This window comes from Styela clava, chromosome 9, assembly GCF_964204865.1.
Source record: "Styela clava chromosome 9, kaStyClav1.hap1.2, whole genome shotgun sequence".
In the NCBI taxonomy this organism is placed as follows: Eukaryota; Metazoa; Chordata; class Ascidiacea; order Stolidobranchia; family Styelidae; genus Styela; species Styela clava.
Window position 1 is genome coordinate 3,009,382 of NC_135258.1, and position 14,595 is coordinate 3,023,976.

Here is a 14,595-nt window from a genome sequence, read left to right on the forward strand (position 1 = left end):
TTCGAGACGCAAAAGCAATGGGTCTCTCTGATCCATCTTTCATTACATTTGATAATACGCAACCAATATCATATTGACTGGCATCACAACTCAATTTCACTGGTTTCTTAGGGTCATAATGCACTAATACTTGATCAGATGCAATCAATTGTTTCGCTTTTAAAAAACTTTGTTCACACGACTTTGACCATACGAACTTTTGACCCTTTTTCAATAGACAATAAATTGGCTGTAGCACACTTGCTAGCTCTTTGCAAAATTTAGCATAAAAATTAATCATACCAGTGAATGCTCGGACTTGAGATACATTTTCAGGACGCGGTGCATCCACAATTGCTTTGACAAGTTTCTCTGTCATATGTTGTCCGTTACAATCAATATCATGGCCAAAGAAAGTAATACGATCTTTCATAAATTCGCATTTTGTTAAATTCAGTCTCACCCCATATTCTTTTAATCTCTTTAAGACGTTTCCCACATTCTTGAGGTGATCTTCATCATTTGATCCAGTGATGATCATGTCATCTAATATACATGCCACTTTAGGCAATTCTTGCAAAATTTGTTCCAGAACCCGTTGCCAGTTAGCTGGAGCTAATGCAATTCCATAAACCATTCTATTTACACGATACAGTCCTCTGTGTGTATTCGATGTGAGTAGATGTTTGCTGTCTTCATCGACTTCTAATTGCAAATAAGCATTTTTCAAATCCAATTTTGTGAACTTTTGTCCACCAGCTAAGATTTCAAACAGTTCTTCAACTCTTGGGAATGGGTATTGATCAATCTTCAAGGCTGGATTAACAGTTACTTTGAAATCACCACAGAGACGTATTTGACCATTTGGTTTTGTTACAGCTACAATAAGTGTTCCCCAATCACTATGTGGTACTTTGGTAAGTATTCCTTCTTTTTCGAGACGATTCAACTCTTCTTCAATTCTTGGTCTCATGGCGAAGGTTACTTGACGTGCCTTCCTGAACACCGGGATGCATTTTCATTTAATACAAATTTAGCTTTATGGCCCTTAACAGTACCAAGTTCATCTTTAAATAAATCTTCATAATTTTTCAGTAAGGTATCCAGTTTCTTTTTTATATCAATTGGATTTTCATTTGGATTCAGGCTATTCACATTGTCCCATTCATTCCAGTTAACTTTCAATGCTCTGATCCAATCTCTTCCCATTAATGGTGGTCCACCTTTTTCGACCACATACAATTTCAATTTTGCAGCTTCATTTCCACATTGAACTTCAACTGGTAACAGCCCAAGTGGTTTTAATGGCTCACCCGTGTACGTTTTCATTTTTATAGCAGTAGGTGTGAGCTTCTCATTTTTAAAATGCTTTTGATAATCTTTATTCGATATTATCGATACTGCTGCTCCCGTATGCATTTCCATTCGTATTACTTTTCCTGCTACTTTGACAGGTATCCATATGATATCAGTGGCATGGACGGACACTTTTTCATTTACTTTTGCCACTTGTATATTCGATAGAAATTTCGATGCCACTTTATCTGCAGCGACGCTTTTCTCTGCTTCTCCAGTGCAGTTTTGATGACGCCCAGGTCGTGGCTGGGAGTTTCGTTTGTGGTGTGGTTTAGATCTACACACAAATTTGGTGTGACCTCTTTTATCACAATTAAGACAATATTTCTCTTTAAACCAGCATTTATCAGGGTGGTGTCCAATTTTACCACACCTGTAGCATTTCCTTGATGCATCACGCTTTACGTAATGAGCATTTTCACTTTCATAATTTTTGCCTTGAAGCACTTTTGTATCTTTTGCAGCAGTTTCAACTTCTACTGCAATTTGCAACGCTTTTTCATGTGTTAAATTTTTCTCAGTTATCAATCGATTTTGTGAGTGGCTGCATTTCAGTCCACTTACGAATTTGTCGCGAAGTGTGTTTCCCAACTCAGCACTGAACTCACATGTGGTGGAGAGGCGCTTTAAATCTGCGTAAAAAGCTGACACACTTTCTCCATGTTTTTGACTTCGTTGATGGAAGCGAAAACTTTCTGTTTGAACCAGTAGTTCCGGCGACAAATGATCTTTTAACACTTTACAGAGTTCTGCGAATGTTTTCGTGGCAGGTTTTTCCGGGGCGACCAAGTCACGTACAAGCATGAAGGTTTTACGCCCTATGACGCTGAGGAAAACACTGACCTTTTTCCCATTTGCAATTTCGTTAGCAATCATGAATTGCTCCAGTCTTTCAACATACGTAAGCCAGTCTTCCTGATCTTCTATAAATTCTCCGATTGAGCCAATTGCCACCGCCATTTCACATATTTTAAATAGTGATAACTGTTTACTTAGATGACTGACGACTTTATTTCAATTGATGCCGTTATTCTCAATTCCCGAAGCTTGATTTTTCTGCTGAGTGATCGAGCGGGTATTTCTGCCTCTCTTTAAATTACGTTGATTCGTTTCCACATGTATTCGCCCTATAAGGAATAATATCCCATCCTCGTCGCCAGTGTGATGTCTTGTGTATTACCAAATCACCAGTAGACAGAAATATTACAGTTTATTATACGGCAAAGTAAGACGTCAGTATATCGCAGCTTAACGCTAGACAGTTCAAAACACAAGAATGAATAACAAGCACGCAGACAGGTAAAGCAAGGAGCAATTACGAGAAAACAATTATGACATCATAATCACAAATCTAGTCTGTGTTAAAAACAACAAGCTATGACGTAAATACACAACACCGAGAATGGGTCGTATTTTGCAGGCTGGCTGAATATATTTTGAACTTTTGATAGCATGAATCGATTCCCGTTGTGAATATTCTGAGAAAATATGATTATTGAAGATTAATTTTTAGCATACCTGGTTTAAATGAGATGCCGATAAAACTGTCTGATCACGCCAGTCCAATTTAGATATAAAGATAGTCATTTCACCAGTTTGTTTTTGCAGGTGCATGAGAGTAACTGTTTATTTAAGCAAGTGATATATGTTTATATATTCCTAGTATTAGATAGTTGGTATCTTCCTTTTTTATTTGCCGGCTCACCAAAATTCTAAAAGTTCCAACTTTATTCCTGAATCTCAAGACAAGTTGTTAGAATAAGCTTGTATATTAATATTGATTTTGTTGGTATCTCAGACCAGAGAATATTTAATTTCCATACTCATATTGGGATTCAGACTTAATTCACATAAATATATAATATTTCATTACCAGATTTTATTGATTGTTCAAATTTAGTCTAGAGTATCTTATTACATGCGGTAGTTGACTGATTAAATATCTCCTAAACTGAATGAGCGTCTGATATGTCAAAAGAAAAGCAATTATTTTGTGAAATATGTGGGAAAGACTTTAAAACAGCAAGTAATTTGAAGATGCATAATGCTGATAATGTGAAAAGTCATATGCGAAGTCATACAGTGGGAAAATCATACTACTGTAAAATATGCGGTAAATGCCTCACAAGTTCCAGTAATTTGAATGTACATAGGAGAATTTATACAGAAGAGAAGCCATATTCTTGTAAGGCTTGTGGCGAATGTTTTTTACAATCAAGTAATTTAAACAGACATACATGCGAATCCGTTCATGTGAAAGTTGTTTTATAAGTTTCAGTAGTCTGAATGCGCATAGAAGAGTTCATACAGGGGAAAAGCCATATTCTTGTGAAACTTGTGGCAAATGCTTTTCACAATCAACACATATGAGAATCCATTCAGGTGATAAGCCATACTCTTGTGAGATATGTGGCAAATGTTTTTTACATTCTTGAAACTTGAATAAACATATGAAAATTCACACCAAGAGGAGAGTGTTCCCTAAAAATTCAATGTACGATGTAAACAGTGGGAAAAAATTGTACAACTTGTTGTGAGTGTTATGGAATGGTGAGTGAGAAATTTCTCGAATTTCTGAAGCTATCTCTTCTATTCTATTTTTATTCGGAGATATTAGGGTGTAGTATCCCTTGTCTCGTTCTTTTCAACCATAGGTGTCTCTGGCGATTCCTTTCTGTTGGGCAGGGATGGCCATTTCCGAATACTAAACTATTCCGAATACATTCTAAAATAATGTTTTCGAATCTGGAATTCCGAATACATTCTAAAATCGAAAATAACACATTTTTGTTTAGTTTATTAAAACCCAGTAAATTAGGAAATAAGCTTCAATAAAAATATCAGAATAAAGCCACAAACCAACAATATATGTACACAAAGTAATTGATAGTTTATACTTATAGCTATCACTAAAAAATAATAGCAACTTGTGACACAGTCAGTTTAAAATTATTCACTTTGTACAAATGACCATATAAAAAGATAGCCAAGGAGTTGTCTGACGCTTTCTATCATTGGTATCATGATATTAAGTCTATTGACAAAAATACTACTTGTATTCAGATAATTGTGTATATTTTCTGAGAGTAATAAAATTTATTGGCGATACAGGCAACTGAAACAAGCAACAACAATCGAAAATCCATTATGCTTTTAAAAATTCTAATATTTAAGCATAGAGTATTCTACTACCTACCAGTATATTTGTATATTCATTTATGTGAACCATATTGTTATTATGTGTAACATATTGTTGTGTTTGAAATTAGAAATAAATTAGTAGAGGATAGATGACCACCACTGCCAGCCGCGCAGCCAGTATTGTCGAAATCGGAAATTCCCATTGCCACCTGTAACACCCAAAGTGACTTTGGTAACACCCACCGCGATTCCGTGCTCGTTAAAAGAGCCGTCTTTTAGCGTATAATGATCATCCTGTTACGTAAAATATTCAATCCATGACAACTACGAGTTTCTGAAATATCTTAATATATTAATTTAATGTGTCCAATGTAACTCGCGGTTGCTTCTTCTTACGTCAAAAAAAAAATACAATACTATTCGGTCCACGGCGATCTGTGACCTAAAAGTACGAGATAAACTGCCTGATGTATTTAATTTTAATACGTATTTTTGCAATCTTGCCAACCCGTTATCGCCGTTAGAAAAATCTCAAATAATGATATAAAATCCTGTTAAGTGTAGAGTATAATTCATTTCATACAATGAATATAAATATAAAGTTTAGCAGTAAATTGAAAATACATATTCATCGCCGCGATTATGCCACCTGTTAAAAGAGTCGACTTTTACAACAAATAATATAACAACGAATATATATTTTTCTGTTGTGCAAAGTGATGAATTCGTGACCGATACGGGCATATTTAAAATGTCTTGCTTTATGAATTTAATTGTCTTCAATTTAACCTGCGGTTGCGTCGACAAAATAAAATCTCACCACTCTTATATACCATTGCAATCCACGGTCATAAAAATAAAAACGTGTGATAAACTGCCCGATTAAATAATGTTTTGATCCGTATTTTGCGAATTCGGCAAATACTTAGTTAATGTACTTGTTAACAGTGTCTCCGCTCAATCGAAATGCTGCCACTCTGATTATTTTTAGATAAAACCGTTCGAAAAATCCATAAATCTTCTGTAACATCTCGGAGTGAAATTTATTTCATCAAAATAAAATTGATTGAATATACTTTGAAAATATTTGACGGCAATTTAAAGTAATGGATAGTCAGGCATATCCCGCCTGCAATTCGTGACGATATGTTTTTAAACGCCGACCAGACATAATGTGTGCCAGAGGCACACGAAATTCTGCGATTTTCACTGCCTAGAAAAGCGTTTTTTAAATTTTCGCGGGCCTCAATAAAACTTATTTTGGTTACGGTTTTATTTTCAGTCTTTTAAATTGCCGCTTTTCAATCAAAAAGTTGCGTTGTCTTTAGAAACTCGCGCCGATGAACGTATTTACCAGATTCACAATTCCGTGCGCGTACAAAAATAAAATAATTGTCTTCGTTATCGTGGAACAAATTTGTGAAAAATTTTGGTCTCAGAGAAAATAACACAAACGTAAAAGCGTTTACGGCCTAAATAACACTTTACTATGAGTGATGAAAACAATCACGCGCAAGTTTCTATCGAGAATGTTTTCATTCAACGGAAACGTCTTGAGAGCGGCGTCGAAAATGTGTGACGTCACACAAATATCCGATATTCTTATGAACGCTAATTCCGATATTCGAATGACGAGATATTCGAATACATTCGAATACTTTATTCGAATTGGCCATCCCTGCTGTTGGGGTTAAGCAAATACAGCTATTTTCTTCTTTTTAGTTTTGACAATTTGATTGTATCCTTTGTGCTCGAGAATATCTTGTAACTGTTTTTCTGAAAGTTGCTTGCAACCCATATTTTTTTCTTTGTCTAAACTTGTGTGAGCAGTGGTATGGCGCGATAGATCCTCTCACATGAGTTTGGACAATGCTCATATCCTACTAAAATTACTTGTACAATTTTTCGTCGTAATAATAATTTTTGACAACTTGAGTTTTTACCAATTCCTGTTCTTTGTAAGTATCTGATTACCGGAATTCGTTAGTCAATTTGAAATATTGTAAAATGATGGAGATTTATGTTCGTGCTGGAAGTCGCCAGTCTTACTTGAAATAAAAAATTGTCTTCATCTAATACCTCATCATCTTCGTACAGATCTGCGTTTGCGGGGAAGTTTTCTATATGCACACTTTGGTCCAGTTTCGCAAAGTTGTCATCGACTGGAGATGTCTTTCGTCAATTTGTGATTATAAGAACCAAGCTCTCAAACATTTCATCAACTTCTGGCAATGTTTCACAGTTAAAAAAAACACTACTCAACCTCATGACGGTACTGGTATTATTACGGTACTTGTGTGTGTTGAGCACACACGGCTTTCATTGAATGACAGTAACAGTTCTGCAAGATTGTTAGTTTTAAATCCCGTTTATTCGGATGACCCGATACAATTCGAAAACAACAAAAATAATACAGGATTCTTGATTCGGTATTGAAGCACTTTATTACACTATTCCACATAGCCAAAGTTCTTCCTCGTTTTAAAAAGGGTATGATGTCGACACCATTGGTCATTCCATCCTTTTAAATAAGTAAGCTTTATCACAATGGCTTGGAAGAGGGATCCCACTCAATTGGATCCGGAGCTACCGGCAAGATAGAAAACAAGTCGTAAAATATGACAATTCACACTCTACTAATATTTGTGTCATCAAGCACAGAATCCCCCAAAGTAGGGTTAGTTCGGATACCTATAATTTTTACTATCCGGATAACAGATATATCCGGGTGTTCCGTATTATACCTATCCGGTTAACTGGATAGTTACTGCTAATTTTAGAAATCCAATTTCGCAAGATTTTTACGGCAAATTGACCAGAAACCACCACACAGTTCTATTGTGAATAGCTCTAATTTCCAAGATCGCAAAAATACGAATAGAAACTGAGAAACTGGTTTCATTTGTGCAGCTTACTACGTATTTTCAAATGTGCAGTGGCATTTTCTAGTAGAAGTGCTTCAATTTTAACGTATTTCGACGCAATCGAGAGATACGTTGAACAGAGTTATTATGGAAAGACATTTTAAAATGATCGAATCAGCCACAAATTGGTTATTTTGCGCAATAGAAAAATTTAAGAAGTTAAAAACATGCACATTACATGCATTGGTTTACCGAAAATGCTACACATATCACATAAAATACGTTCGTTTCGAATCAAGAATATGATTTTAGAATCGAATATATTTTTAGAATCGAATCTCGATTACTTGGGGTGAATAGATGGCTGCGATTCGAAATTTTGCTTCGAACCAATTTGAATAATTTTCAATTCGAAATGCCCAGCCCTATATGTGACCATACTTGGATGCATAAAATATTAGTGCATGCATTCTTTCTAGCACTTGTACGTTCGAATTCCAAAGAGTTGGGACGGACTGCAAAATTGAATTCTTTTTTTTTTAATTTCCCAGTCGTTGAGCATATCGTCAAAAGTCTTTGCGATATATTCCCCGTATTCACAATCTGTTTTGAAATATATGTTGCCGGCTTCTTCAAGTGTGAGCATGAGCTTGATCTTTATCACAACTTTCTGGTAAATTTTTCGGTAGGCTTCCAGTTCTGTAGAAGTTTTTAATAGGTTCAATATCTAGGTTCTGCGACATTGAGCAACCTCTGGAAACCAATGTTGCTTACTATTATAAAGGGTTGATTGTCGCCTGTCGGTGGTAATAATCTCAATAATAACCTTGTCTATGACTTTGCTTCTGTCATCTGTACCGTGCCACTTTTTAACAGAACTGAACAGATCCGGCAATGTATGCTGCTCTGCTCTGGAACGTTTGCTTGTGCAGTTTTTCATGGATGTTGCTGTGGTGGTGTTTAAGTTTGTTTTCTTTTTTAATTCATCGGATCCTTGCTTTATTGTTGCTTGGCATATTTCACACAGAACATTTTTACTTCCGGCAGTAAAGTATACCCACACTTTAGATCTAGCTCCCGACATCTTGAACAACGATAACCACTGAAAATTCCAGGGCTATTACTACAACTTTCCTGACCTTCGACCGATGCTGCCAGCAACATTTCTGAAAATCCCGTATTTTCCTTTGAAAAAACATTTTTATGCTCATTTTCCATAACGACAAGGTTTTATTACAAAAAAGCCTGTAAACTACGAACATTTTTCACAAATCCACAAGACCTCATCATTCTCTAGCGCGGCGGAGATATGGGAGAAGATAGACATGCGGGATGATACCAATCTTTGCATAAACTGCACTCTATATAAAATTCCAACATTGACGGATTAGCAGCCAATTTGCATAGACAGAATACAGGTATTTTTAAATCTTTGAGACAACTTGCTTTTGGTGGAGGTCCTTGGTTGAAAAGTGGAAAAAATTTCTTTTGTTTAAGACTCTGGAAGATATGTTGCCGAAGGTCTAACTCCTGAAAAGTTATGATAATAGGGCATTCGCCAAAGCACAAAGCCGTGGAAAATCCTATTGCAAATGCTCCGCAACCTTCTACCTCAGGCCCGCACAACTCAAATTATCCCGAGGGCCGCAAGCGTAAATCTGAAGGCGCGGCGGGCCGCAAACATACATATTTCACAAGATGAACTACAAATAAAAATAATATTGTGAAACAGTTAAATTTAATGAAACGCTTTCATTATTTGGGAGCTTAAAAATAGGAAGAATCTCATTTTCTTGAGTAAAGCCAAGGTACAGTATTTTTGCATATGAGATGGAAAATATGTATTTAGTGGTTCATCTACCTTGAAAACCCACCCTTCATTTTCAATATTACTTTTTTATTAGAATTAGGTATTGCGTGTTGCAGTATAAACTGACTGCAGGAAAATATTTTACCCAGGTTCAGTTTTCGTCCCAAATATATATATGACAATTTATTTAGTCATATCTACCATTATTGGATATTTCCATTGTAGGCTAGACAAACAATCCGATTAGTATCAATAGATCTTCCTCTGTTGTACTTTTTTGACTGTTAAATTACATTTTCTACAAAATCTGCTCCAATTTATTTGAAATTTTACAATAAATAGCAATATTATTTGTGCGAGAATTTCTGCACCATTCATGAATGAAGGAATCGTTTTTTAAGTTCTTAATTTGAATCAAAAAAGAAACTTCAGTTTCATAAACTGCTAGTAAAAAATAATGGGGTTATTACTCATCGATCTTAAAATCGGTAAGTATGTTGATAGGTATTTGTGTGTTTGTCTGTTGGACACTCTCGTATGTTACGCGATATCTCCCGAAAGCGAGGTTGCATCTCCTCCAAATTTTGCATGTGCATTCATCATATTTCGGACCAGAAGCCTATTAATTATGTCGTATTATTAGCGAGTTATTAATTAATTAGTGATAGAACACACGGTGTCGCTGTGGAGTAAGAGCGGATGAATCAAAACCGCAGTTTCTGTTTTGGGGGATCCCCTAACTTTCGATCGATGTGTCTTCGGTCTCTGACCAATATTCTCGTTAATAGGTTGCTAATATGCACTAATGGGTGTGAGATTGTATACCGATATTTTTGTCGAGCAACAAATTTTAGAGGTCGCAAAGGGCACACCAATTTCACACAAAGTTCGATATTTATTGAAACTAGTGCAAAACATAAATCTTACGATTTCGAAAATGATCGGAGTAGCGGCGCGCTTGCATAACAATGCGGGCTTTGATTGTTAGACTCGAGAAGTGGCGTATTTCCAAATCACCCGCGGGCCGCACAGAAGTATCTAGCGGGCCGTATGTTGTGCAGGCCTGTTCTACATCTTTGCATTGACGTTGAACATTCGGGAATGTAACTTTTATGCTCCTGCCCGAGCATCGAACAAGTTTGGAAATTTGGTAAATGTCGTCATCGGTGTATGGCGATTGCGCGCTATCGTAGAGATGGACCTCATCGATACTTTTACAATATAAATTGGATGCAACAACCCAGTGGTTACCGTGGACCAACAAAATTTGAACATACTTCGATAATGGCGTGTGAACGGGTATTCCACAAAAACTAGTATATGCCTCTATCGCCTGCAAACCATCAATACTCGGAAATTGGGACTTTAGTATGTTCATTGCATGATCAATTACTCCAGACCCGATTTGTCTCGTCTAGGGAAGAATATTGAAGTCGCTATCAAATATCGTTCTGGCGGTTTGGAGACGGAAACAGAGAGAGTAGAATCGTGAAACCCATGAAGACTGTTGCGGTCTTGGTGTTGAAGATATGAAATGGATATCAGTGGACATGAAACGATGCTTGCGTTGAAGCCGAATTGATGATTTTGCTAATAATTTTGAAGGTTTCCTAATTGGTTTGAAAGGAACTTGAAAATATTTACCCAGATTTGGATTCGGCGCCGTAGATTTCACCCTATTCTGCCAAACTTCAACTTCTTCTATCTCCGCTACTTTCCATTTGCTACCCGTTTTTGGTTTAATCCGTTCATCTTGATATTCCCGCACGAGGGAATCATGTAACCCATCATAAGCAATAGCAAACTCGTCTAGTCGAGAAAATCTTCAATCTTCTCACCGAGTCCTTTTCAACTCCTGCTGACTTTTCTCCATGATTCCCTGCGTGCGGTTGTTTTCTGTAATATTTTGAGTTTTCAGTTGAGAATTTTTTTTTATCCACGTGAAAATGTTATGTAATGATCGCTTGTTCCGTGTCTTCCTAAATCCACAAGCATGAGTCCCGACCATAATGCAATTTTTGGTACATAATGTTTCATAAATTTTTGAACAATTTTCGGGCAATAACATTTATTTATTGGAACCATTGTGTCTGAGTTTATTATATTTTTTTCGGCCAGATTCATTGTCGTCTGAAAATCATTGTCATGATCATAAACGGATTATAGCCTGAACTGGTCATATTTATTTCAATGTCGTCCATTTCCGACAACGTCCCGGAATTGCGGAGTTTATTTGCGCTATCTGTTTATTCAAACATTCCCAACTCACAGAAGCCTCATCTGAGCTTTTGGTGCCAAACAATATTGTCACGTGATGAATAAGTTCGGTGAGGAATTCCATGTTGCCCGCCATCACCGCCAACCCAAATATATGTATGCCATCTGGTATGTATTTGTCGAGATCATGACACAAGATTGTGAGATTTTTCATGATGTGACTTGAGCAGAGATGAATAATACCAGCTGTCATCATTAAAACGTTTACATGTCCAGTAAGTAACCATGTCAAAACACCGTTTCGTGTAGCTTTCCAGTGTTTCTCCCATAAAATGCATTAACATCGAACGAATCAATACAATACTGCCGTCGCAAATAATTTGTTTCGGCGAGACTTTTAAAGGAAACAACTTTATTTCGTCTGCTCTGAATCGAGCAATGAAGTTGGAGATCGATGCCACATTGTGCTTGTTTGTCAAATATGACCCAACAGCAATGGGAACTTTTCCTTTGATAGGATGTCTTACAACTATTTCGTATAAACAGTAAGGACCGCCATTTGATGTTAATATGGCTCCTGTGGCGTCGATGTAGACTATGCCCTCTCTGCGTTGAGTATGAAATATTTCCATCAACTGCTCTGACCATAATATGATTCCTGGAGAAGCCGAAATTTGTTGTAAAGTGCCTCGAATAGTTTCACCATTATCCCTAATTTGCTGATTTTCTTGTATCGCCATTAGAGAATTCCACAGATCTGAAGGTGATCTGACTTGGTGTTTTGATTTTATTTGCTTCATTCCTCGCCTTTTTAACACATTTTTTGAAGGAGCTGCATCTCTATTTCCCGACTCAAAAACTTTGTCAGCTCACAAAAATATCAAAAAAATTAATCATGCACAAATAAAACACATGAGAAACTGACAATCATAAGAGGGAATAATATATATGTGGCAACAATGTGGGCGAGACTGACGTGCACCTCGCATTTACAAGATGGAAATCTGCAGTATCCATCACAATTAAATAAAGCTGCATTCGATTTTGCGCCTGTGTTGACTCTGTGTCGCTTGATGGCGAAACAACAGTAAGGATTGCTCTCGCGCAGGCAATCACGAATTTCGTCGGCCCAAATGCTATCCCTAAAAGACCGCCCATCCACAGACTGCACTAGGAGGCTCCATGTTGATTTTGATATAGAAATGTGCGACTTTGCAGTAAGACTAGTTTCGGGGGTCCAAATCACCGAACATTCATATCAGTCGAGCTATCCACATCCTTTACTGTTCTATCGGGTTCGATCCATTCGTCGAAGGAATCAAAATTCGGGAGAGTAAACGTGAAATTACCGCAATCTATGTTGTTCTTTGTGATTGGGTCTGATGAATCTTTATGACCGGATTGATTATCTAAAATATTTTTTCAATAGTATTTTAGTTTCGCAATCAACCGATTTAATTCGTCCGCACTCAGATGTCCGGGGGTAAAGCGTTTCGAGAGATCTATCCAACTTTTTCTATTTCTAAGACAAAAATCGCCAATAATGCCAATTTCCCGAGCGACCGTCGGGCAATTAATTTCTTTACGCTTGGAAAATCCTCGCTTTCCTGCTGTGCTTAGCATATCTATCTGCAACTCCTATGTATACCGATTCGATAAAGCACTACTGCACCTTAATCGAAGGACACATGGCAAGAATTGCAACGCGGACTGCGTGTCTTCGATGGTTGTGACGTAACAGTGGTGGTTAATATAATTAAGATTACAAAATTGGTTAGTCGATAACGATAGTAACGATACAAATTAAGTCGCCGACATCGATACATTTCCGATACCAACTAGAAACGCCGATACCGATATTTGGAAAAAGTCGATATACCGATAAAGATACCATGTACTATAATTATTACTACAACTGGTTAAAACAGTAGTCTTTGAGCATTCTAGCACAAGACTTTATTGATGTAATGCAAAGAATATCAAAATTTTTAAAAAACATTCCAATTTGGGGAACATATAATAAATTAGAAAAAAACATTTTTGGGGTGATATATGCAATTTTCGGTAGTCTTTTACAAACAATACCGTTGAATGCATAATGTTTTTGTTTTCCGAAGTAAGATTCTGGAATAAAAAAAAACTTGGGACTCGTGGGAACATATAAAAAATTTAATTCCGATCGGGAACATTAGTTTGTATAATAAATAAACCAAAATCTCATCTCGGTGACCATATGACATCGTGTTAAATTAGTGACAGAATTAGTTTTACAATTTACCCTCTTGCAGAATTGGATGCTGGAAATTGGCGGCCAGGGTAACCCAGGTGAATTTGCTGACTGGATGATCAGAGTTGCAGCGTGGATAGCATTTGGATGCATTTTCAGCATGGTAGACCAGGGGTGTCAAATTCGTGGCACTCTAACGCTTAACAATAACTGCAATATTTTGTTATTTAGGATTTTTATGTAAATGTGACACATCGAACTATTCAAAGTAAAAGTGATTATTAATATTCATACAGAAAACGACTATTTACAGAGATTAGATTTGTATAGATTGCAATATTAGTAAAATGTAAAAAATTATTGTGTGAATGGCATTCAAAATTTAAGAAAATGGCCGAAACTTTATGTTCAGAGTTTCCCAAACTTCTTGGGCCACGAACCCATGTTTATGAATCTAATTTTGATGGAACCCCGTTCTATACCGTATCAATTTAAGTGCCTTACTAACAAGACATATAAATTATTTTTCCATTTACAACACAAAAGATATTAACGAGATGAATGAGGTTGCATTTCACTGCACAATTTATCATTTGTGAGAAGCAAACTCGTAGGTGCGAATCTACGGCAAGGGTCAACCTGTATTTTGTCATCACATTGGTAAGTGCAGAATATGCTGCCTCAGACATATAGGTCGTTTGCCTTTTCTGACATCAATGTATATTTTGGATTGAAATCAAGTTCAGATATTTATTTCGTCATTCAAATATTGATTCAAAAATGTATAAAAGCATAAGAATGATATTGAAATCACACAGAGTAAAATTACATTCTCTCCATAGCTCACAAAAATATCAAAAAAATTAATCGTGCAAAAATAAAACACATGAGAAACTGACAATCATAAGGAATATTATACATATGGCAACAAAAAGCACTAAGATTTGTCTAACAAAATGTGAAACCATTATAAATAATAGCGATGAATAAGGGGTGAGTAA